The 26,468-nt window shown below is 39.6% G+C and overlaps 1 long non-coding RNA gene across 1 annotated transcript in view; it reads right to left on the bottom strand.

Annotated features, from left to right (window-relative positions):
• Nucleotides 1-11,034: 11,034 nt before the first annotated feature.
• Nucleotides 11,035-26,468, bottom strand: part of LOC144311267 (uncharacterized) — a 45,718-nt gene continuing 30,284 nt past the window's right edge. Inside the window, exon 3 of the long non-coding RNA XR_013376825.1 lies at nt 11,035-11,167. This is a non-coding gene — a long non-coding RNA (uncharacterized LOC144311267). The remainder of the gene's footprint in view (nt 11,168-26,468) is intronic.

Raw genomic sequence — 26,468 nt, 5'->3', positions numbered from 1 at the left:
TCGAAAGCACTGTTGGGTTGGTTGCCCAGTTCAGAAGGACCTCCACTCTCTTGAGAGCTTTTATGTACAGATGTCCTGTACATAAAAATAAAGCACCAAAGGCTTTATTGATTCTATTTGACCCTAATTCTGAGTCCACTACTCCATCCAAACATAAGCACCTGACCAAGTTAGGTCAATCAGAGTCCTCCCTGGGATTCTCTCAACTGGATATAAGGGACAAAGGTCACTCCTTTGTTGATGAGATCCAGGATATGAGTCTTAAGGACTCTGTGACTTTTTTTCCCTCATTACAGAGGAAATAACTTTATCAAAAAAGAGAGAGAAGAAGTGGAAGCTAGAGATAGAAAAACCCTTAAGGTCACTTAAGTCCCTAATTAGAATGATTCCTGGGGCCCCTTTCCTTTTTAGTTGTATACAGCATTTCAGTATTCATCCAACAAATTCCCAAGTGATGGGAAACTACCAAAGATGGTTTCTGTTGGGTTTCTAACATTGGGATCAAAAGTGTCCTAATACAAGGACCCTGGGCAGTGTCAAACTACTCTGATCAGTTATGCAGGAACCCGGTCTTCTGGCCCATGCATCTTCTGAGAGAGACAGATCTGACCAAGTGTTACTGACAAGTGTCACCGGTTACTCTGTTAGGAAAGATAGAGAACACTATGCCTCAGTGTTTGGGTGCATGTATTTTTTGTTGTTTTCTTTTGGCTTCCCTGCAAAAGTAATTCCTTCCCAATTTTCTGTTTCAGGAGAGTACTGACAGCCAGGTACCAGCCTAGAGAAAATGAACTCTTCTGAGCTTACCTGCAGAATCCTCCTTTGGAACACTATCCTTTCCTTCAGGCTTCTACATGTTCACATGATCCCTGGGGCTGGGAGGAGGGAGGAGAAAGCAAGGCACCTAGGGCACGAACTTTTAAGAGGCACCCATACTCAGGGCCTAACAAACGCCCCGGGATCCCCACCTGCTGCACCTGAGTGCTGGCCCTGATGTACACATGTGCCTCCTCTAGGGTCATGCCACAATGTGGTGAAGTGTAAAACAATTAGACTGGGAACCAAAAGGCAAAATTTTCATCTTGGCATCATCACTGACTCACTGTGATATCAAAATATTCTGCAAACTGTCCAGTCTCTGCTTCTAATTGGTAAATTAAGGATAACCACCTTTACCGTAGTTACTGCCAGAGAATATGAAAAGAATAACATAAAACTATGTACAGAGAGGTTAAGATACTGGCATGAGGTTGTAAAGTTTAGTTGCTGGAACGCTAGACCTAACCTTTTGGGCCAACACTGGGTTTACTATAATGTTTAATTAATTAAATAAGTGAGCAACAAATGCTTACTGTAACCAAGACACCTAAGAAAAATCCAACAACATGCTCTAGTCGGATGAAATTGGAAGGATGCTGCCATCAGTATCCCCATATCCCTATGTCCAGTGTGCTTCCCGTGACCTATCTGCCTTCCACACCTGATCTGGGCCTGCTCAGATCTCTCAAGTGTGACTTGTTGTCCGAGGTCCTTCCTTGTCCAAAGCCCAACCAGTAGGAGGCCTAGAGTTGCTGCTGGGATGACCCTCATTAGAATTGCCTTAGGAGAAAAGGAATCAGTCCCAAGAACCATCGCCCACACCTTTGATTAACCTGGAGCCTCTGGGTCCCAGACCCATGAGACAGAATAGGTGATGAGCAGCTCACAGTGAATATTCTCTATTGCTGTTTTTGGTCTTTCTTGACCTTCAGTGACACAGTCTTGTATTTTGAAGTCCAGGATAATTGGAAATAAAATGAAACCTCTCATGTTTAGAGTTCATAGCACCTCTGGGCAGTGGCTGAGGAGAATTCTGGGGACAGAATTGCACTCTAAGTCTAATACTCTGTATTAACAGGCAAGGTAGAAAGTCCCCTGCAAATCTCTGCTCCTTTGCTGCCCTATCTGGGGCAAGAGATGGCACCAGTCTAACAAGCCCAAGGATGTAAATCTTGTATTGAAATCTCTCACCATGGAAGGATGAAGATTTTCTTAAAGAATGAAAAAAAAAGCCCTACTGCATTAGGCATTGTAGGAGTCAGTGTTCACGTTTAAATGTTAAACATTTACATTTTATAGCAAAGTGACATTTTTAAAGGGGTTATATTGGCCATTTGTAACCGTTACTCACTGCTGGCCATAGGCTTGCGGATAGATCTGGGCGATGAATCAAAGACACCCTTTGTGTCATGTCACTAAGCAACTCCCTCCTCTTCTGTTGCTTGTGGAGCCGGGGCTGGGCACACAGCCTGTGTCATCCACATGGTGGATTTACAGGTCTCAATTTATGCCAGCCAAAGTTTCCCGAGGAAAAGGCAGCTGGGGCTGGGCTCTGGCCATGTCTCAATTATGTGCTGGGAGTAAAGCATGGAGAAAGTGGGGATTGGCATGCACGGACAAGGTCAGACCTAGCCCCTTTGTTACAAGCTCCCAAATCAATGGTCTAGAATGATGCTTCAGTCTAAGAAAGGAAATGCTCAGCATGCATGCTGGTATGACCCCCCTCCGCCACCTGAAAGAGACAGATCATTAATTGATCACGGTGCTCTTCCCTGCTGAGTTAGACATGGCCTCTGATGTGTAGTAGGTGCACATTCCCGGCAGCTGCTACCAACTTGGTCAGTTGGCATATGAGATGAACCCATTTGTCATCCCTACCTTGGTCTATGTGCCACAGTCTATTTCACATCTCTGTTTTTACAGTAATACTGGAGGCTCCAGGAATTCTCCATTGACAGCTATCTCTGGTAACAACAATAACTGTAATAGTTAACATTTGTGCTATTTATGGGCTGAATACTTTACATGCAGGAAATCTTTCAATTCTCACAGCAACCCGACAGTACCAGCATCATACAAAAATAGTATCTGTCATTTATTAGATGCCCACTGTGTATCGAGTACCACATTTGATGCTCTCATCACCACATATTCCCATCTCAGCATGAACTAAAAACTCAAAAAGAATAAGAAAGTTGACCACAGCCACAGAGACAATCAGAGGAAGAGCCTAGATCTGAACACAAGAATGTTTAATTCCAAAGCCCATGTTCTTAAATAAGCACTAGACCTTGACCTTTTGGCGCATGAACTCATGATTTTGATCCCCTCAGTTAATTTTCTTCTTTACTGCCAAAGGGGCGGGGGGGTCTTCTAACAGGAACTGGTCCCAGACTTTCCCTAACTTGCTCCAGCTCCCATAGCAATATTCTTTTACCCTCCTGTCCTCAGCATCCATTTCAAATAGATGAACTGGTGAAATTTCTGCAGGGTGAGAGAATTGAAGACACAGCCTTAATAAAGTTGAATTAAAGATGTTGTTTTAAATTCAGAATGTGGTGCTCTGCTGGTAAGGAGGGACTACCTGAATCCCCCTGGTGGATACCTGAACTAGAGAAGGTAGGGACTCCCCAGGCTTGGTGCCAAGAAAGGCTGCATGGCTGCTCCTTTGAACAGAGAAGAATGAGCCACTGCAGCCTCATCTCTGTCCTCATGTGCTGAAAGCTGTGGCCATGCTGAGATCCTGTTTCTTAAAGGTCTTTCTTAGCTCGGAGGCTTTACACCCGCTATTTATTCTGCTAGGAACCATTATTGTTAACAGTTATCTATCTCCTCCTCTATGACTTCCATCTCCCCCAACTCTGTCACCTTTCTCTGGTCTACTCCCACTCATCTTCATGTTTTAACTCACCTGTCTGACTTCCTTTGGAAAGTTGAGTTAGATGCTACTTTCATGTTCTCCTTAGCACCTAGCACTTCCTCCAGGCCAGCGTTTGCCACACTGCCTGCCTTCTCCACTGGACTGTAAGGACAGATATGTGTCTGACTCATACCCCAACGCCCAGGACTATCGCTAGGTCTGTACTTAAGAAACAAGTAATAAATAAATAGATGGTTGAATTAAATGGATGGATGAACCCACTATTGGGAGGCTAAATGGATTAGCATGCATAGAGAGATTGTCCCCACCTCACTTCTGTGCCCTGTTAACTGTAATTGGCAGATTTCCCCAGGCCTGGTGGAAATGTGAGAGTAACCAGCACATCCCACAGGGAACTTAGTAGTGAGATCTAAGGGTGGTGAGAAAACATGCCCAGAAAGATTGCTTTATTCAGCTGCTGTCCATCAAACAACACTGGATATGAAGGAAAGCAAGCGTAAGCAATTACATCTTAGTTTTACTGCTTAGCATAGCCAAAAATCCATATCTGATGTTGAAAGAAAAGTTTCAAATTTGGCCTTGGCATACAAATGTACATTGATTTCTCATAAATAGATATGTGTTCACCTATACAGGACTGTGGACACCAAGTGAGAATCTTTTCCAGAATCTAAGGACAGGGTTATTAAATGCCATTCCCTTGTCATAAATTGAATGAGATTTGCCAGCTCAGGCTAGATGAGGAAGAAGGGGAGTTGGTTGATTCACACACCTAGGAAGACCTCAGGCATGGCTGCACCCAGAGACTCAAATTATGTCATCACCATTCTTTTCCTCTTGAAGCTTGGCTCCTCTTCTACATTGGCTTCCCCCTCCATGATTTGGATGACCACAGACAGCCCAGGCTTTCACCTTTCTGGCTTGGGAACCCTAGAAGAAAGAGCTCTTCTCTGTCTATAAACTCCTAGGAAGGATAGCATTTGGTGCTGCTGGGGTCTCATGCCCCACCCCTTGACTCAAGCACTGTGGTTAGAGGGTGGGTAGTATGAACAGACCTGGCCATGTGTCGAGCTGTGTCATAATAAGAAATACATATTTGGTCTCTGCCCCCAGTTTGTGACACAGACTCCTAGAACCATTGTAATTTCTAAATTGATAGGAGTGAAAGGAGTACAATATTTGGTCTTAGTCCCTGGTTCCTTAAATAAGACCCTTGAAATCTCCAGAGTGGTGAGTATCTTTTTATATGTTAATGAGAAGACTGGTGGCTGGGGTCTCTAAGAGAGCTTCAGGTTGGGGATTGGTTGCCAGAGGCACCAACCATGCAATTAAAGGATTGGAACTTTCAGTCCCACCCCTACCTCCAACTGCCGGGAATGGGAGAGATGCTGGAGGTTGAGTTCAATCACCAATGACCAATGATTTAATTAGTCATGTCTAGGTAACAGAACCTCCATAAAGCCCCTAAACAATGGGGTTCAGAGAGCTTTCAGCTTAATTAGTGTATCTATGTGTAGGGCAGGTGGCACAATCCAAACTCCATGGGAATAGATGCTCCTACACTTGGAACCCTTCTGGGCTTACCCAATGTACCCCTTCATCTGCCTGTTCATTTGCACCCTTTATAATAAACTGGTAAGCATAAGGAAAGTGTTTTCCTGCATTCTATAAGCCATTATAGCAAATTATGGGGCAAATTGGGGTCCCCACTACCAAGTTTGTAGCCAAGTTAGAAGTATGAGTAACCTGGAGACCCACTACTCATGATTGGTGTCTGAAGAGGAGACAGTCTTGTAGGACTAAGCCCTTAATTTACAGGGTCAGTACTAACTCCAGGGACTTAGTGTCAGAACTGAATTGAATATTAGACATTCACTTGATGTCCACAGAGAATTGGAGAATTGCTTGGTACGGAAAACACACACACTGGTATCAAAAGTGTTGAGAGTTTAGGAGTAATTTAGCTTGTGGTCAGGGTAAGACAAGGTTCTGCAACTCACCAAAAGTACCTGGAAAGGAGTAGGGAGGAAGCAAGATGGGAAGGAAGAGATATGGGAATGATCTTGATTGTAGTAATAGTTAGACTTATGAATTTATTGAAACTCATCAAAACATATAAAGTGGATGCATTTTATTGTATGCAAATTATACCTCAAAAAAGTTTATTTAAAAAAATAAAGTCTTCCAGGGAGCCTTCCCTAAGTTCCCAAAGAGATTAAGCACCAGCTCCACAGAACTTCCAGTGGTCCCTATGTCTCTATTATAGCATTAATCATATCTCTAAGGTTATCTGTTTAGCTGTTTGTCTCCCACACTATACTATGAGCCTCTGAAAGGCAGGAATTATTTTCCGTTTGACCACTGTATCCAGAAGAGCTGGTGCAGTGCTCAATATACAGTATACATTTTAGGTCTGATAAATTTATATGTCTGTTGTAACCATTACCACAATCGAGATAAAGATCATTTCCATCATCCCCAAAAGTCTCCTTACAGCTCTTGTAACCACTCCCAGCCCTAGACAAGCACTGACTTGTTTTCTGACACTATAAATTAGACTTGTCTTTTCTAGGGTTTCATATCTTGTATCTTTTGGAAATCAGGGAAGGTTGTTGAGTTTCGAGTGTGGGTCAATATCCATAAACTGGAAGTTTCAGGCACATGATTAGAACATAAATAAGCAGCATAAACTAAGGAGATGTATAAGCCAGAAGCTAGAGAAATAGTAACTTAATATCACAACTCACTTCTCTCCTACTCTCCCAAGAGTTGGCAAACATCTTGGGAATGGCTTTAGCTTCCTACAGGTCATGGAATGTGAGGATAAATTAACTTCACTTCGATTTTAAAGGGGTAAAGAGATTCCAGTAGACAGGTGGGTAATAAATTCAAATTTAATTCAAGGCAAAGGAGTAGAACCCAAAGAACTTTATATAAGGAAAAATGGAAAGCTTCTTGGAAGAGGCAATGTCTGAGCTGGAATAAAATACCAGAACAGAGAGTAGTAAAGGGAATTCCAGGTATTAAGAATAGACAGCAAGTAAGTTAATTAAGTAAGTAATTTAAAAATGGTATAGTGTGAGTGGGAACCCCAGTTTGGTGGTACTTGAATGTCAAATGCAAGGAGTGAAGTAGAAAATGAACGTGGAGAAATTAGCACAAGGCCCTTGATGAAGTATGTGGAGCAGGTAAGAGTGTTGGAAATTCCTCAAGATTGCTGTTGCTCAACAATTTCTAGCATTCTTTCCTTCTGATGGACAGAAACCTGGACCTGCTTTGGAGAACAGCCAGCAGCCCCCAGAGTCCCTTCCAACCACACAGCATCATCCTGGGTCCTCAGTGGTGTTCTCTAGCTGAATGCATCAGCCAGGGGCACCCCATGCCTTAGCTGATGGTCTTTGTCCTATTGAGGGCCAGCTGGCCACCTGCCTTGAAACAGTTGAAGAGAAAGGCCTTTTGCTGGGTTTTTATCATATTTCCATATTGCCAGACTGATTTTAAAATCTTTTTTTCTTTAAAAAAAAGTAAAAAGAAAAAAGAAAAAAAGGGGAACTTTACCCCAAATAAAATGTATCTAAAGCCATAATATACTGAAAAGATAATGTAGCAGTTCGGTTGAATCCAGGTGGAGGGGGGCCTTACTCCAGCCTCTCTTCTCCCAAAAGCTTACCACCCCTTGCCCTTTCTCCTCCACCTTCACAAGAGCTCCAGGGACACATCAAGGGAACTCTAGGGCCCCAAGAGGCACAGTCTGAAATCATCAAACAGAGGTAACCTCCTAGGACAAAAGGTCTATGTCTTCATGATCCCCAGGACCTGGAGCCAAGGGGATACTCAGTAAGGCTAAGATCCATTGTGGTGTCTCTGGCTTCTCAGACCTCATATTAGTTCCAATGCTTGTATACAACCCTTCTCTCTGGGCCTCCCGAGTGAGAAGGGAACTTCCCCTTGTCCCAGCTTGCTCTTCTCTCTCTATGCACTGTAGTTACCTCCTTCCTTCCAAAATAAGTCTCGTCATGTTCAGTCTTTTTTTTTTTTTATTTTTATTTTTTTACTCAAGCTCCCTCCTGCATCCCCAGCTGTCCTCTGTCCATCCAGCAGGATTTAGCTTTCTTCCTGATATGTTATTATTTGAACCCACAGGCTCAGCCTGGACACTAAGGGCCTGAGCAGAGTGTGTTTGTATCCTGAGGTCCTAGTGTAATTAAGGCGGACACTGGCAGGGAAGCCCAGCACTAGTGGGTGAGGGAGATTACCTCAAGTGAGCCTGCAGACTGGGACACATCAGTTCCACCCCACACACAGGGGACAGTTTAGACCTTAGCTTATTGCTCTAGTGAGAAAAAAATCTGCTCCTCTGAGGCCCTGACTGCCTAAACCTGAGGCACCAAGATCAGATATGAAAGAATGGGCCACATAGTTATTTTTTAGGGATTTGCCTTTTTTGTTTCTTTTTTGTATAAAACTCAAATTGAAATTTTATTCTTTCTTGGTGAAGTTCATCATTTCTGGATTTATTTGTTCCTCCTTTATACACAGAAACACCATATATCAGAATAACTGATATGAGGATATGCATCTTACGCTACCCATTCAGGTGTGCAACATATTCATATGTTTTATTCTCTTTAGATCGGAGTTCACTGTTCTCCTGCTCCCCAAACACTGGCAGGCAGGAAATTCAGGACTGGGCATGGCTGCTGTTCCTCTCCTGGCCTGGGGGTCTCAGGATCCACAGCACCTACCCCAGGCTGTGCTTCTGACCCGTAGAAAAATGTTCTATTCCCTGACTCCAGTAAAGCTGCACTCCAAGGGTGCCTTAGGTCCCTCTTTCAGACTCCAGACATAGTTTCTTTTTTTTTTTTCAGACATAGTTTCAATTATCTCTCTCCTCTCTTATTATGGGCTTGTTCTTCCCAGATAACAGAAATAGAGGCCATTTATTAAAAATTCTCCAAAGCCAGGTAATGTGCCATTCACTCAGTGCATCACCTCATTTACCTGGCAATGGCCCCAAGCTCTCCCAAAGTGGACAGTGGAGTGCTAGAGCAACATTTGCTTCATTGTATAGACACAGAAATGGAAGGAAGAAGCCACTTGCTCAAAGCCATGCTGAGCTGAATTACATGGTCTTGCCTCTCATGACCACCCATCAGCCTCACCTCTGCCCTTTGATTCAAGGCCACATCACCTCTTCCTCTCAAGGTCCCTCAGTGTCTGCACCATTTCTCATGCTGCAGGTCAATCCAAGATACCTTCCCAGGATGCTGGAGCATTCTACTGGTATCCTCTCTACTTTACTCTCTTCCTTCCTTCTGTCCCTCCCCAACTGCTCTTCCTACTGAGTGCCTTCCCAGGCCCACCTCCCACTCACTCCCGGCCTGTGCCATCTGACTGTAATGCCAAGCCCTGCTCATTCTCCAAGACATTTCTCCACCACCATTCAAGCTGCACATTTTCTCCTTCCAAATATGTCTGATGGAGCAGACAGCTTGCCCATCTTGGCCAGGCTCTTCTACAAATGAACACCAAAACCCTAAGTTGTAGAGTTTAAGGAATATGTTAAATCAGGAATTCTAACCTTCCTGTTTTACAGAAAGGAAGACCAATGGAAGCTCAGAGAAGGAAAGCGATGTGCCCAAAGTCATTGAGTCAGGGCAGGTCAAGCAGGACAAAACAGACATCTGCACTCATGGGTAGACTCATGTCCATTCCTTCATGCTGGCCTGTGGGTGCAGGTGAGGCAGCCAATCTCCACTCCTGCAGGGAGCCAAGGAAATGAGGCCCAGGAGTGTCCTAGGACCTGGAAACTAGATAGCAAATTAGACACCCCACACGACTTTCACTTAACCATTAAACACCCTAGTAGCCAGAAATATAACTAAATATTGAGTTAGCTCAGTTGCCTCTGGATGACAATTGAGAGCCAAAAAAAGGCGGGGGAGGGGGGACTTTGTAACAAATCTGTAGAAGTTCCAAAATTGGAATTGGTACACAAAATCAAACTAATAACATTTCAACTAATCACAGAGACAAAATCAGCACAAATTCTAGATGAAGCTGCTAGAGGATTGACACACATATAATTTATTTGACAAGCACAGACTTTTTAAAAAGAGAAAACCACTATTAAATGTTACCAAAATCACTTTCGATTTAGAATATGACAGCCCACTCATCACTTGTGAGGTGCCAGCCACCCAGGGCCCAACACCACCAGCTGCAATCCCTCCCTCAGGCCCTACAGTTCTCCTGCCAGTTCTTCTGTGTCCACCACACCAAGAATGAGGGTGCACCCCATTTTCCCTGCTGAGATTCAGCAATCAGTAAAATTATAGTACTTAGCATTTATCATGTCCCTACAGAGTGCAGCATATGTATTATCTTATTTAATTCTCACAGCAATGCTATTGGAAGGTTCTGTTGTCATTTCATACAGGTATACCTTGGAGATATTATGGGTTCAGTTCCAGACCACCACAATAAAGCAACTATATTAATAAAGGGAATCAAATGAAGTATATATAAAAGTTATGTTTACACTATACCATAGTCTAGTAATTGTACAAGTGTTCTGTCTAAAAAAACTATATACTTTAATTAAAATACTTTATTATTAAATATAAAGACTAACCATTATCTGAGCTTTCAGCTAGCCATGATCACTGATCACAGATTGTCATAACAAATAGAATAATAATGAAAAAGTTTGAAATATTGTGAGAATTACTGAAATGTGACACAGATACACAAAGTGAGCAAATGCTGTTGGAAAAATGATACCAGTAGACTTGGTTGATCCAGAGTTGCCACAAACCTTCCATTTGTAAAAAACAGAAAACAAAAACACAGTATCTGTGAAGTGCAATACAATGAAGTATGTCTGCAAATGAGGAAACTGGAGTCCACAGAGGATACACACCTGACAAGGTTCCACATTGAGTAGTAGAAGCCATCAGATTCATCAAATTAGTCATTTTGCCATAATACCTACTTCACATGGCTGGATGAGAAATGACTGCATGAGATAATGCATATAAGAAGTCTGTCACATGCTGATATGTAATATATGTTAGTTCCCTTTCTGCTTCTGATCCGCTCTCTCTCTCTTTCCCACTATACTGTCCTTTTATTTCTCTATCAGAGATATATTGCTTTGAATTTTTAAGGAAGGTGGTTTTGATGATGCCAGGGATGTGTGCTTTGAACATTATTGCTAATTTATCAAATATTTTGAAACAATTGCCAGAATTTAACTTCTCTCTTTGTCTATTGTCTAGTTTCCTCTGGTTACTATGAATACAAATGCAATCTATCTTATGAATACTTGCCTTCGATTCAGGGTCCAGGAGTATAAATGTTTATGAAGACGGGATTCCATGTGCAGGAAACAGTGAATATGGGAAGGTTCTTGGCTGCTCATTCCCTGTGAGACTCTAAGAATCCCTGGGCCTTGCCAGGTAAAGCCTTTGAGTAAAGAGGAGGGTTAGGTGAGATTGGGTCATCATGAAAGTCTATTCAGCCACCTTTTCCATGGACCCATATGCACCAAAAGCCTAATGCTGCAACCCATGGGCTCTGGAGTGGAGTTGCCTCTGACATGGCAATCAGTGTCACCTGGACAAGCAACTTGACTTCTCCTGGTCTCAGCCTCCTTGTCTCTAAAACTGGGATGATAATAACATCTATATTGCAAGATTGTTGCAAAAATGAAAATAACATCTATATTGCAGGATTATTGCAAAAGTGGTTCATTTAAGCACTTAGCACAGTGACTAGTACACCATGCTCCACAAATGTCAGCTAAGGCTATTAGCAGTAGTAGTATAAATAGTTGTAATGGTCATGGTCCTAGTAAGAACATACTCAAGAACTGTCCCAACAACAAAAATAACTGGAACAATTCAGGTGGATCCTAAGCTATGATTTCAACTTGAATCAATCAGCTTTCTGATATACATTTTATTCATAATTTCACTCCAACTCACTCCTCAAAAGAATTTGAGACACTACGATGAGACACTTCCAAATTAGAAATAGAAAATTGGAAATCATGTTGAAGGAGGAGAGAGGAAACAAACTCCCAAGATTGAATCTCACCTTCAGTTCTGACCTTCCCAGCAGCTAGTACAAAAGGAAAGCCAGATGGGCTATGACATACTCATTATCTGATGTTTTGTGCATATCAGTCTAGTGTGAATCCAGATTAGCAAAGTTATTTTTCTTACAATTCACCATATAGCAACTGCTACTGACAGAAGGTGATTTCATCAGCTACCTTTTTCTTGAACATGTCTATTTTCCCTACTGTTCTGTAAATTCCTTGAGGAGGAACTGCAGTGTATTAATGTTTGTATCTCCTCAGCATACTTCCTGTCTTCAGTAGGTGCTTAAGGAAATATTAAATGAAATATATTTTATATAAATTACTTAGCCTTAAGCCTCATAACTTAATTTGTGTTTACACAAAGTCACAAGCAGAATTTGAGTCTAGGTCTTTCTTACCCTCAAACCCACATTCTTTTTAATCCTCTACTGTCCTAGGTATCAATTACTATTTTACAAACTATGCCAAACCTAGATCCTTCCAAATAACAGTTTAGTATCTTTCACAGCTCTGTGGATTACAGAGGCTCTGCTAAGCTATTCTTGCTCAGGATCTTTCTTGAAGTTGTAGTCAGGTGTAGCTAGGGCTGAAGTTGTCTGAAGATTACTCCAATCACCTGTGTGGAGTCTGGGTGGAGATAGCTGGAGTAGCTGTAGCTTGTCAGACACCTCTTCTTGCACATAGCCTCTGCATGGCTAGCTTGGGCTTGGTCACTGCAGGGTTGTCAGGACATTCAGATTGCTTACATGTTGTCTGGCTTAACCAGAGTGAGCATTTTCACTCAGGGACCAAGCCAAAAGCTGCAAGACTTCTGACCTTGTCTCAGAAGTTACACAGAAACACTTTTGCCATATGATATTTGTCAAAGTGGCTACAGGTACAAGAATTCAAGAGATGGAGAAATAGGCTCCACTTCTTAATGGAGGAGGACTTGCTTCTTTCTAAGATTTAAGCAACAATAATCTACACAGTAAACTGTTTTCAAGATAAATTGACAGTAACCAAGACAAACTTCTATTAGTACTATAATACACAGGAAAATCAGTAGAACAGAATACACAGTCCAGAAATAGACCCATACGTTTTCATTTGACTGACTTTTGACAGAAATGCAAGTATAGTCTTTTCAACATATGATACTGGAGCATCTGACTATTCATTCAGAAAAAATATTTTACATTGATTCATAAAAAATTTAATTTGTGTAATGCACAAAATTTAATCTTAGATCATAGACTTAAATATAAAAGCGAAAACTATAAAGCTTCTAAAGGAAAACACAGGACAATATTTTTGTGATCTGGTTGTAGGTAGATTTCTTAGACAAGACTTAAAAGCAATACCATGAAAGAAAGGACAAATTTGACTTTCTCCTCCTGCTAATTAAAAATTTCAATAAAGAAAATTAAAGGTTCATTTCAGTAGATAAAAAAAAGCATTTGACAAAATACAACATCAATTCATGATAAAACCCTCAACAAAGTAGTAAAGTTTAGAGGGAACATACCTCAACATAATAAAGCCATATAAGAAAAACCCACAGCTAACATCATACCCAATGGTTAAAAAAAGAGAGCTTTTCCCCTAAGGTCAGGAATAAGACAAGGATGTCCCCCCTCCACCACTTTCATTCAACATAGTACTTGGAAGTCCTAGCTATAGTAATCAGACAAGAAAAGGAAATAAAAGGCATCCAAATTGGTAATAAAAGGGAAAGCTTTCATTATTTGCAGAAGACATTATACTATATATAAAAAACGCTAAAGACTCCACAAAAAATACGAGATTACAAGATGCAAAATTTATATACAAAAATCCATTGCATTTCTATACACTAATAATGAAGTAGCAGAAAGAGAAATTAAGATAACAGTCCCATTACAGTTATATCAAAATAATAAGGTACCCAGGAATAAACTTAAACTCCTTGGAAGTGAAAGACTGAAAACTATAAAACTATAAAACACTGATGAAAGAAATTGAAGATGATACAAACAAATGAAAGATATTCCATGTTCATGGATCAAGAGAACAAATATCCTTAAAAATGTCCACACTACCCAATCTACAGATTTAATGCAATCCCTATAAAAATACCAACAGCATTTTTTACAGAACTAGAACAAACAAGTCTAAGATTCATATGGAACCACATAAGACCATGACTAGCCAAGCAATCTTGAAAAAGAACAAAATGAGGTATCACAATTCCAGATTTCAAGATATACTACAAAGATGTAGTAATCAAAACAATATAGTATGGGCACAAAAATAGATACATATATGAAGAGAACAGAATAAAACGTTCAGAAATAAACCCACTACTATATAGTCAATTAATTTTTGACAAGTTAATTTTTGTCTTTTCAATAAATGTTGCCAGGAAAAGCAGACGGCTACATGCAAAAGAATGAAATTGGGCTACTCTTTTATATCATACACAAAAATAAGTTCATATTGTATTATGAATTATGTATTGACCTAAATGTGAGATCTGAACCCATAAGAATCCTAAAAGAGAGCATAGGCAGTAATTTCTATGACATTGGCCATAGCAACATCCTCCTAGATATGTCTCCTGAGACAAAGGAAACAAAATCAAAGATAAACTATTTTAACTACATCAAAATAAAGAGCTTCTGCACAGCAAGAAAACAATCAACAAAACTAAAAGACAACCTCCTGAATGAGAGAAGATATTTGCAAATGATATATTTAATAAAGGGTTGGTATCCAAAATATAGAAAGAATTTATACAACTCAACACCAAAAAAAAAAAAAAAACCTCCCCAAAAAATCCAATTTAAAAATGGGCAGAAGAAAAAAAAAATGGGCAGAAGACATGAAGAGACAAGACACAGAGGGCAACAGATACATGAAAAGATGCTCAACATCATTCATCATCAGGGAAATGCAGATCAAAACTACAATGAGCTATCACCTCACATCTGTCAGAATGGCTAAAATAGAAAACACAAAAAACAAGTGTTGACAAGGATAGAGAAAGAGGAACCACTATTGGTGGGAATGCAAACTGGTGCAGCCATTATAGTAACAATATGGAGTTTCTTTCAAAAAATTAAAAATAGAATTACCATATGATCCAATAATTTCACTACTGGATATTTACCCAAAGAATATGAAGACACTAATTCAAAAAGATCCATGCACTCTTATGTTTATTGCAGCATTACTTACAATAGCCCAATTATGAAAGCAACCCAAGTGTTCATCCTTAAATGAATGGATAAAGAAGTGGCATTCATATATATAATCAATATTACTCAGCCATAAAAAAGAATGAAATCTCTCTATTTGCCACAGCATGGATGGATCTAGAAAGTATAATGCTAAGTGAAATTAAATCAGAGAAAGACAAATACCATATGATTTCACTTATATAGAGAATTTAGGAAACAAAACAAATGAACACAGGAAAAAAAGAGAGAGAAAAACCAAAAACAAAACTATAGAGAACAAACCGATGGTTACCAGAGGGGAAGTGAGCGGAGCGACTGGTAAAAGAGGTGAAGCAGATTAAGAGTATATTTATCTTGATGAGCACTAAATAATGAATAGAATTGCTGCATCATAATATTGTACACCTAAAACTAGTAATGGCACTGTATATTAATTATACTGGAAATTTAAAAAAAGAAAAAATAAAAATGTAAAGGCAAGCCACAAATTGAGAGAAATCACTCATACTACATGTATATATGTGTGCATATATGCATATTATATATTTTATGTATACATGACAAGGGACTTGTATAAAGACTCTATTAAAAAAAAACTTCTACAACTCAAAAATTAAATGACAAACAACCCAGTTTAGAAATCAAGCCAAGGACTTGAAGAGTCCTGACAGCAAAGAAGGTACACAAATGGCCAGTAATCATATGAAAAGATATTCAACAGCATTAGCAGTGAGAGATATGCAGATTAAAACCACCAGTGGTTTTAATGAGATACCAATGTATACCCACTAGAATGGCTAAAATTGAAAAGTGACAATATCAAACATTGATAAGAATGTGGAGCCACGGGAACTTTCATGTATTGCTGGTGGGAATATAAAATGAATATAAAACACTTCAACCACTTTTGAAAACTATTTAGCAGTTTCTTATACAGTTAAATATATGCATATTCTATGACCTAGACATTCTAAGTAATTATCCAAGACAAATAAAGTCATATGTTCACAAAAACACTTGTAGACAAATGTTAATAGCAGGTTTATTCCTAGTAACTCCAAACAGGGAGCAACCCAAATGTTCATCAACATGAGAATGAATAAAGTAGGACATAGTCATACAATGGGATATTGCTCGGCAACAGAAACAAGCTGCCAATACCCCCCAAACACGAATAAATCTCAAAAACACTTGTGTTAAGTTAAAGTAGCCAGACACAGAAGAATGGCATTCAAGTAAAACTCAAGTACAAACAGAATTATGTTGACAGAAATTTTTTCATTTCCCCTTCCCAATGTAGGTAGCATGGGAGTGGGAACAAGAGACTGACAACTAAGAGATAAGAAGGAGCATCCTGGGATGATAGAAATGTTCTCTATCTTGATTTAGGTGGAAGTTACATGGGTGTAAACTGTTGTCACAATCCATGGAACTGTACACTTTAGATTACAGTGTTTTCTTCTTAATTATGCCTTCAAAACCTACCCAAAAGTAGGCAAGAAAATAGGAAGCCCAAAAGGTAGAGCAGGCAGGGAAATAGAAAACATATGGTAAAATAGTAGATTTAAACCCAAATCCGGTGACCACTGCATTACATGTACATATGCCAGATACTCCAACTAAGAGACAAAGCTCTGTTGGAATGGATTTTTAAAATTTCAATGATTTGCTGCTTATAAAAGATACATCTAAAAGAGAATCTACAGAAAGATTGAAAGAAAAAGGAAAAAAGTAACCTATGCAAATTTTAACCAAGAAGAAGCTAGAGGAGCTATATTATTATTATTATTATTACCAAATAATATGGCTGAAGAAATTATTAGGAAAAAGAGAAAAATTTCATAATGATCAAAGTTTCGATTCATCAGATAGAAAGTAGCCAATTCAAAACATATAAGCATCTGGCCTCAAAATAATTAAAGTAACTAAGAGGATTGTCCTTCTCCGATTGACTTACTTCACTCAGCATAATACCCTCCAGTTCCATCCACGTTGAAGCAAATGGTGGGTATTTGTCATTTCCAATGGCTGATTAATATTCCATAATATATATATATATATAATATATATATTACATCTTCTTTATTCAATCATTATATAGTTTTACTCATATGGGGAATATAAAAAATAGTGAAAGGGATTATAGGGGAAAAGAGAGAAAAATCAGTGGGAAAAATCAGAGAGGCTGACAAAACATGAGAGACTTCTAACTCTGGGAAATGAAAAAGGGGTAGTAGAAGGGGAGGTGGACAGGAAGATGAGGTAACTGGGTGATGGGCACTGAGGGGAGCACTTGATGGGATAAGCACTGGGTGTTATGCTGTATGTTGGCAAATCGGATTCCAATAAAAAATATACGATAAATTAATTAAAATTTAAAAAACAAAAAAATAAATTAAAAAAAAGAAACTAAGAGGAAAAACAGATAAATCAGAGTTGAAGATTTTAAGTCATTTCTTTCGGTAATTGATCCAAAAGCAACCCCTGCAAATCAATAAGAATATGTGATATTTTAACAACACAAAGTGTAGATTTAATCCAGCGGACAAATAGAACACTATATCCCCAAGTTGAAGAATACAAATAATTAGCCAGAGTTTGTGAAATACTTACAATATTGATCATATGCTAGGTTACAAAACAAATCTCAGTAAATTTCAAAAACTGAAATTGTGAATCCAGGGGATCCCTGGGTGGCGCAGCGGTTTGGCGCCTGCCTTTGGCCCAGGGCGCGATCCTGGAGACCCGGGATCAAATCCCACGTCGGGCTCCCGGTGCATGGAGCCTGCTTCTCCCTCTGCCTGTGTCTTTGCCTCTCTCTCTCTCTGTGTGTGACTATCATAAATAAATAAAAATTAAAAAAAAAAAAAAGAAATTGTGAATCCATACTCTTACCACAGAAGAGTAAAGCCAGAAATCAACTGTGAAAAAGTAACAAAACTTGCTATATGCATTTTTCAAATACATGTTCAAATAATCTTTGGTCAAAAACTAATCACAAAATTAGAAAATATTTTAATTGCAAGATAACAAGAATATGACATAGCCAAGACTTGTAGAATGCAGTTAAAAAAATGCTTAAAGGGATCCCTGGGTGGCGCAGCGGTTTGGCGCCTGCCTTTGGCCCAGGGCGCGATCCTGGAGACCCGGGATCGAATCCCACGTCGGGCTCCCGGTGCATGGAGCCTGCTTCTCCCTCTGCCTGTGTCTCTGCCTCTCTCTCTCTCTGTAACTATCATAAATAAATAAAAATTTTTAAAAAAATGCTTAAAATTTTATATCTTAAATTCAATTATTGGGAAAAAAAAGAGAAAGGAATAAGAGAAATCAGTGATACAAGTAATCATTTTGACATATTAGAAAAACACCTCAGGAAATTAAAACCTGAGAAAGAAGAGGAAAATAATAAAGGAAGATAAATGAAAATTATACAAATTAATGGAATTGAAACAAACCTAAAATACAGAGGACAAACAGAACCAAAAGCTGGTTCTTTGAAAAGAGTTACACATTTAATAAATCCTGGACAAAGTTTTAAGAAAAAAAGAAAGAGAAGTTACCAATGTCAGGAATAAACATGATGTCCTACATATCATATAAACATTAAAGAGAGGTTATGAGGATTAGTATGAATAGCTTTATGCCAAAAAAGCTTGAAAATCTGATGAAATGGAAAAATTTTAGGAGAAACACAACTTAAACAAAAATTGACACAAGAAAACAGTTGAGAATTACATAATTGTTTAAGAAATTAAAAATGTAATTGAAATTCTCCTGCAGAGAAAATGTTCCCAGACCCAAGTAGCTTCGATGGTGAATTTGCCAAATGTTTAATAAAGAAAAAATGACAATGCTATACAGATTCTTCCAGAGAATAAAGAAAAGCAATGTTTCCTGGCTTGTTTTATGCAGACAACATAATTTTAATACCAACTTGATAAGAACATGAGAAAGGAAAACTATAGTCCACTACTACACTCAGAATATAGAAACAAAATCCCAAAGAAAATATGAGCAGATGGAATCAGCAATGTATAAAAGAATAATGCATCAGAGCAAATTGGATTTATTCCAGGAAAGCAAGGTTAGTTTAACATTCAAACTTCAATCAACCTAATTCATATGAACAGAAGAATAGATTAGTATGATCATCTTGATAGATGAGTTGAAAGCTACAAAAGCATCCACTCATCATTAAAATAAATAATAACTTAGCAAAGTAGGAAAAGAAGAGAACTTATTAGCCTGATAAAGTAAATCTACAAGCCAGTAACAAACCTGTGACTTAATGATGAAATGCTGAAAACTTTCCTTTAGATGTAGAGATTGAAAGATTTAAACAACACAATTAGCTGACCAACAGCACTCCTAGCCAATGTTGACTGGAGGTCCTGGCCAGAATAGTAAGGCAAGGGGAAAAAAAAGCATAGGAATTAGAAAGGAAAAAATAAGTCTTCTTGTGTATCTAGAAAATCATAAGAACTTACAAATTCTTAGAAGGTTTACAGATACAAGGTCAAAGCACAAAAATCAATTGATTTCTATCTAGCAAAAGGAAGTAGTTAGAAAATAAAATTTTTAAAAAAGATTCACATTTACAGATCATTTAAAAAAAATCAAGTGTCTAGGAATAAACCTAACAAAAGTTATTTGAAACATTTATGCCAAGATCTCTGAAATATTATTAAAGGAAATGAAAGGAGACCTAAATAATTAAAAGGGTGTGATCTACCATGCTCATTAACTGGAAGACTTAACTTTATAAAGATGTCCATTCCTAACACTCGTAAAACAATCAATGTATTCATCATATCAGCAAGAGAAAAACCAAGAACCATATGGTCCTCTCATTAGATGCAGAGAAAGCATTTGACAAAATACAGCATCCATTCCTGATCAAAACTCTTCAGAGCGTAGGGATAGAGGGAACATTCCTCGACACCTTAAAAGCCACCTATGAAAAGCCCACAGCAAATATCATTCTCAATGGGGAAGCACTGGGAGCCTTTCCCCTAAGATCAGGAACAAGACAGGGATGTCCACTCTCACCACTGCTATTCAACATAGTACTGGAAGTCCTAGCCTCAGCAATCAGACAACAAAAAAGACATTAAAGGCATTCAAATTGGCAAAGAAGAAGTCAAACTCTCCTTCTTCGCCGATGACATGATACTCTACATAGAAAACCCAAAAGCCTCCACCAAGATTGCTAGAACTCATACAGCAATTTGGTAGCGTGGCAGGATACAAAATCAGTGCCCAGAAATCAGTGGCATTTCTATACACTAACAATGAGACTGAAGGAAGAGAAATTAAGGAGTCAATCCCATTTACAATTGCACCCAAAAGCATAAGATACCTAGGAATAAACCTAACCAAAGAGGTAAAGGATCTATACCCTAAAAACTATAGAACACTCCTGAAAGAAATTGAGGAAGACACAAAGAGATGGAAAAATATTCCATGCTCATGGATTGGCAGAATTAATATTGAGAAAATGTCAATGTTACCCAGGGCAATGTACATGTTTAATGCAATCCCTATCAAAATACCATGGACTTTCTTCAGAGAGCTAGAACAAATTATTTTAAGATTTGTGTGGAATCAGAAAAGACACCGAAGTAGCCAGGGGAATTTTATTTTATTTTATTTTATTTATTTATTTATTTATTTATTTATTTATTTATTTATTATTTATTTTTAGCCAGGGGAATTTTAAAAAAGAAAACCATATCTGGGGGCATCGCAATGCCAGATTTCAGGTTGGACTACAAAGCTGTGGTCATCAAGACAGTGTGGTACTGGCACAAAAACAGACACATAGATCAATGGAACAGAATAGAGAACGCAGAAGTGGACCCTGAACTTTATGGTCAACTAATATTCGATAAAGGAGGAAAGAATATCCACTGGAAGACAGTATCTTCAATAGATGGTGCTGGGAAAATTGGACATCCACATGCAGAAGAATGAAACTAGACCACTCTCTTTCACCATACACAAAGATAAACTCAAAATGGATGGAAGATCTAAATGTGAGACAAGATTCCATCAAAATCCTAGAGGAGAACACAGGCAACACCCTTTTGAACTCAGCCACAGTAATTTCTTGCAAGATTCATCCACGAATGCAAAAGAAACAAAAGCAAAAATGAACTATTGGGACTTCATCAAGATAAGCTTTTGCACAGCAAAGGATACAGTCAACAAAACTAAAAGACAACCTACAGAATGGGAGAAGAGATTTGCAAATGACGTATCAGATAAAGGGCTAGTTTCCAAGATCTATAAAGAACTTATTAAACTCAACAGCAAAGAAACAAACAATCCAATCATGAAATGGGCAAAAGACAAAGAGAAATCTCACAGAGGAAGACATAGACATGGCCAACATGCACATGAGAAAATGCTCTGCATCACTTGCCATCAGGGAAATACAAATCAAAACCACAATGAGATATCCCCTCACACCAGTGAGAATGGGGAAAATTAGCAAGGCAGGAAACCACAAATGTTGGAGAGGATGCGTAGAAAAGGGAACCCTCTTACACTGTGGTGGGAATGTGAACTGGTGCAGCCCCTCTGGAAAACTGTGTGGAGGTTCCTCAAAGAGTTAAAAATAGACCTGCCCTACGACCCAGCAATTGCACTGCTGGGGATTTAACCCAAAGATTCAGATGCAGTGAAACGCCGGGACACCTGCACCCCGATGTTTCTAGCAGTAATGTACACAATAGCCAAACTATGGCAGGAGCCTCGGTGTCCATCGAAAGATGAATGGATAAAGAAGATGTGGTTTATGTATACAATGGAATATTCCTCAGCCATTAGAAACGACAAATACCCACCATTTGCTTCAACGTGGATGGAACTGGAGGGTATTATGCTGAGTGAAGTAAGTCAATCGGAGAAGGACAAACAGTGTATGTTCTCATTCATTTGGGGAACATAAATAATAGTGAAAGGGAATAGAAGGGAAGGGAGAAGAAATGTGTGGGAAATATCAGAAAGGGAGACAGAACATAAAGACTCCTAACTCTGGGAAACGAACTAGGGGTGGTGGAAGGGGAGGAGGGCGGGGGGTGGGGGTGAGTGGGTGACGGGCACTGAGGGGGGCACTTGACGGGATGAGCACTGGGTGTTATTCTGTATGTTGGTAAATTGAACACCAATAAAAAATAAATTTATTATTAAAAAAATAATAAAAAAATAAAGGGTTAAAAAAAAAAGATGTCCATTCCTTCCAAATTTATGTGAAGAATCAGGGGAATCTAGATCAAAATTCAAAGGATTTTTCTGGAGATTTTGACAAGCCAGTTCTAAAATTTGTAAGAAATAGGAAAGATTAAGACACTTATAGAAAAAGAACAAGGTGGGAAGAACCACTCTACCTTAAAGCAAGATTTATGGTAGCTATACCGCCGGTGAGTATAGCACAATGTTTGGAGAAGCTGAATCACTGTATTGTACACCTGAAATTAATGTAATACTGTATGTCAACTATACTCAAATTTAAAAGTTAAATAAAAGACTTATGAAACCATACTAGCTAATAGTGAGGAATTAATGCAAGGACAAACCAATAGACCCATGGAACAGGATAGATCTCTAGCCCAAAACCCACAAATAGAGTGGCACTTCATTCACTTTTGACAAAAGTGCCATTGCAGAGGGAAAGTTTTTTTCAAGAAATAATTTCCTATATTAATTGAATGTGAAAACAATTTAAACTTGATTCCCTACCTCACACTGTACATTACCAAGTGGATGTGAAAGACACATACTGTACAGATGAAAATAAAACTATAGGGCTTCTTGAAGAAAATATAGGATATTTTCATGACTTTGTGTCTTACTAGAGCAAAACACAAAAAAGGCACTAAGAATAAAGGAAAAGATTGATGAATTGGACATTAAATTAAGAACATCTGTTTAACAGAAGACATGATCAAGAAAGTGAGAAAGCAACCATACGTGAGCAAAGCCTCCACAACACACATAACTGACAAATGCCTTATCCACAATGTAAAAAATACCTTACGAATTGGTAAGGACAAATGGACAAATCCTATTGGAAAATGGGCAAGGATCGCCAATAGGAACATGACAAAAAAGGGTATTATATTGCCCATTGAATACATGAACAGGGAGTTAACCTCATTAGTGATCAGTGAAATGGAAAAATAGGCCATTTGAAGTCAAACAGAATACTGCCCAGAATGGCTCATATTTAAAGAAATGACCATAGTAAGTACTTGCAAAGATGTGGACAAAGGGAACCCTTTGGGAGTGAAGGTGGTTATAATTTCTTGGGAGAACACTTTGGCATTCTTCCAAAGCCAAGCATACATATACGCTATGACCCAGCAAGTCTGCAGGGACACCAAGAGGCGTGTCCAGTAACGGACAGTTGTGTTCATAATAACTTCAAACTAGGAACAACCCAAATATCCACCAATAGTAGAATGGTTAACTAATTTGTGGTATTTTCATACAAAAAAAATTGATACCGCAATGAAAATAAATGAATGCTACAATAGATCTATCATAAACATAACATTAAACAAGCCTCATATAAATGTATATGGTAAGACTTCATTTGTCACTCTAAAAACTGTAGTTATCAAAAGATGTCTGATTAGGTGATAAAACTAAAGAAATGCAAATGATTACCATAAAAACCTTGTTAGTAGCTATCTCTGGGGGGACAAAAATTGTTCCATTTTTATTTGGATGGTGGTTCTGTGGATGTTTCCTTTGTGATAAATAATTAAGCTAGACGTTTTTAAGTCACTTTCTGTATATGTGTTGCATTCAGCAGTAAGTAGTTAGAAACCAAAAGAGAGATTGGATTGGCGACACAGACTCTAGGGATCCCAGGGAGATTGCTTTCTGGGTGGGCATCGATGATCCATTTGTTAGCGTTCTTTAGACTGAGTGGACCCCTCCCCCACAAAGGAAAACCCAAAAGGATTATAACAGGGAAATTTAGTGTCAGGATCCACCAAAGCAAAAGTGTAGAAGTGTAGTTTGCCATGCAAAGTGGATTGCAAACTAGCTGGGTCTGCTTCATTTCAGAGTTGCTGCCCTTGTGGTGAGTTAAACACAAACACTTATTTTGATGGCAGCTGCCTGAGAAGCCAGGATCAGAGTCGCACAGAAGGCTCTGATGGTTTGGAAGACTCAGCAGTAGATGAGGCTGATTTCAATGGTGGTCTCTTTACAGCCCAGACCCAGACTCCAGCCCAGGGAGCTTCCCAGAAGCACAGTGACTGGAGGCTCCAGGAAAGGAGGAGGAGGAGGGGCTCTGAAGCCCCTACAGAGACACTGGGAAGATAATGCCACCTCCTTCCACAGCTGAGGAGGGTGGCAATAAGAGGAGCCAGAGGGAGCTCTAGGAGGCGTCTGTGCCTCCTAATTTACCCAAAGCCCCCAGGGGGGATAGTTAATTCTGTGTGTCAGCTTGACTGGCTATGGGGTGCCCAGATTAAACACTATTTCTGAGTGTATCTGTGAGGATGTTTTTGTTGAGATGAGCATTGGTTAACAGTGGACTCGTCAAGCAGACGGCCCTCCCCAACGTGAATGGGCACCATCCTATCCATCAAAGGTCTGAACAGAACAAACAGTGGAGAAAGGAGGGACTTACTCCTCTTTTCTCTGCCTCACTACTTGAGCTGGGGCATCTAATCTCATCTTCTCTTGCCCTCAGCCTGGGACTGACATCAGCTCCCTTGGCTCTCAGGCCTTCCAACTCAGACTGAGTTACACCACTGGCTTCCCTGGGTCTCCAGTGTGCAGATGGCAAGTCGTGGGACTTCTCAGCCTCATAATCACATGAGCCAATTCCTCATAATAAGTCTCCTTTTATAAATATCCCACTAGTTCTCTCTAAAGAACCCTGACTAATCCACCCCATCCCCAAGGCATTCTGCTTGCCTTGTCATTGCTCTTCTCTCCCTCCTCTGTGTTCCTGGCTCCAAACCTTCTACCAGGGAAACCGTGCTCTGTTTAGTTAGAGCCTGGGCCCAGAGCATCTCCCACCATGCCTCTTTGCCACTGTGTGTGCTGAGTTGGCAGTAGTTGCAGGCCCTGTCTTACCTGGGATGAAAGTGGCCATTTGGCACTGGTGAGGGAACTTCTGCATGAAATGAATATCCCAGCTTAGTCTGGTGAAAACGAAATTGCCTCTAAGGCTATCCTGACCTGGATTCGCAGACGAGTTTGGCTACTTCCTGTCCATGAGCTATGTCACCTTGGCAAATTACTAGGAATGTGTGTTTTCAATAATATTGCATAGAAAACACCTAGCACAGTGCCTGGCACACAGAAAGTTAGGGAAATGGTATTGTTTTATTATTTCTTACCATCATAAAAATTATTCTTAATTATACTTATTAAATTACATAGTAATAAAAAATTATTATTGGAAACAGCCTATGGAGAAAGGAACTGCATACTCCTTGTGGAGTGATGGAAGCAAGCCCATTTAGGAAGAGGCATGAAGCTTCAGCCACTCTACACACTGGAGGTACGACAATGGATCTCTTGATCCCAGGTCCTGGGACTGTGAGGAGGCACATTTTTTCTTCTTGCCTGAGACTCTCCCGGGACAGGAAACAGAGGCTGAGTGTCAAGGAGTAAGGGGGGGAAGAGTCCTTGGCCTAGCACTGTATATGTATACTTTTCCACAAGAGAAGGTCAAAGGTACACAGACAGGTACCACCTCTTGCAACCTTCTGTATGTGCCTGTATTTTCCATCACTGTCTCCAATATCATTCCGTCATGATCTCAAGCACTGTCAGGTCAATATATTTCCTTTAAAAATATGTTGGAAAAGCACCAGCTTGGAAGAATATGCCTGGAAATAATGGCCACCATTATTCTCAGCCTACACGAGCATGAGAAACCACGGGGAGGAGGCAAATGGTGCTGGGAGGACCAACGAACATAAACAGGAGGAATCACCAGTGGGACTGGGAAGATGGAGGCAGCCAAGGCCAGAGCTGGCAGCAGGTTATTCCAAGAAGCACTTGCTTGCAGGTCCATATGAAGGGGTAGAAACTGGAGCAAGAGAAGGTGGTAGATTGTTTGCAAAAATGTCTACCTACAATCCCTTCCATTTCCATATATGTGTGCTGCTCTTCCCATCAGGAAGTAGAATCTATTTTCTCTTCCCTTAAATCTAGGCTCATTCTGATATTTCTCTGATCCACACAATGCAGCAGAAGTGATGCTGCATGACTTCTAATCCCAGACCTTAAGATGCTTTGCAGCTTCTATTTTCGCCCCCCTGAGATGCAGCCAACATGTAGTGTAAGTCATGCTAAACCACCAAATGAAGAGAGGCCATATGGAGAGCAAGAATGGTCCCACTAGACCAAGCTGTTCCAGCCACCCCAGCTGAAGCACCAGGTGTGAGTGAAGCCACCAAGGATGTTCCAGCCCATCCCAGCTCCC

Source organism: Canis aureus, chromosome 3, assembly GCF_053574225.1.
Source record: "Canis aureus isolate CA01 chromosome 3, VMU_Caureus_v.1.0, whole genome shotgun sequence".
In the NCBI taxonomy this organism is placed as follows: domain Eukaryota; kingdom Metazoa; phylum Chordata; class Mammalia; order Carnivora; family Canidae; genus Canis; species Canis aureus.
Note: the sequence above shows the minus strand (reverse complement) of the source record. Positions and strands in the feature narration are given on the sequence as shown.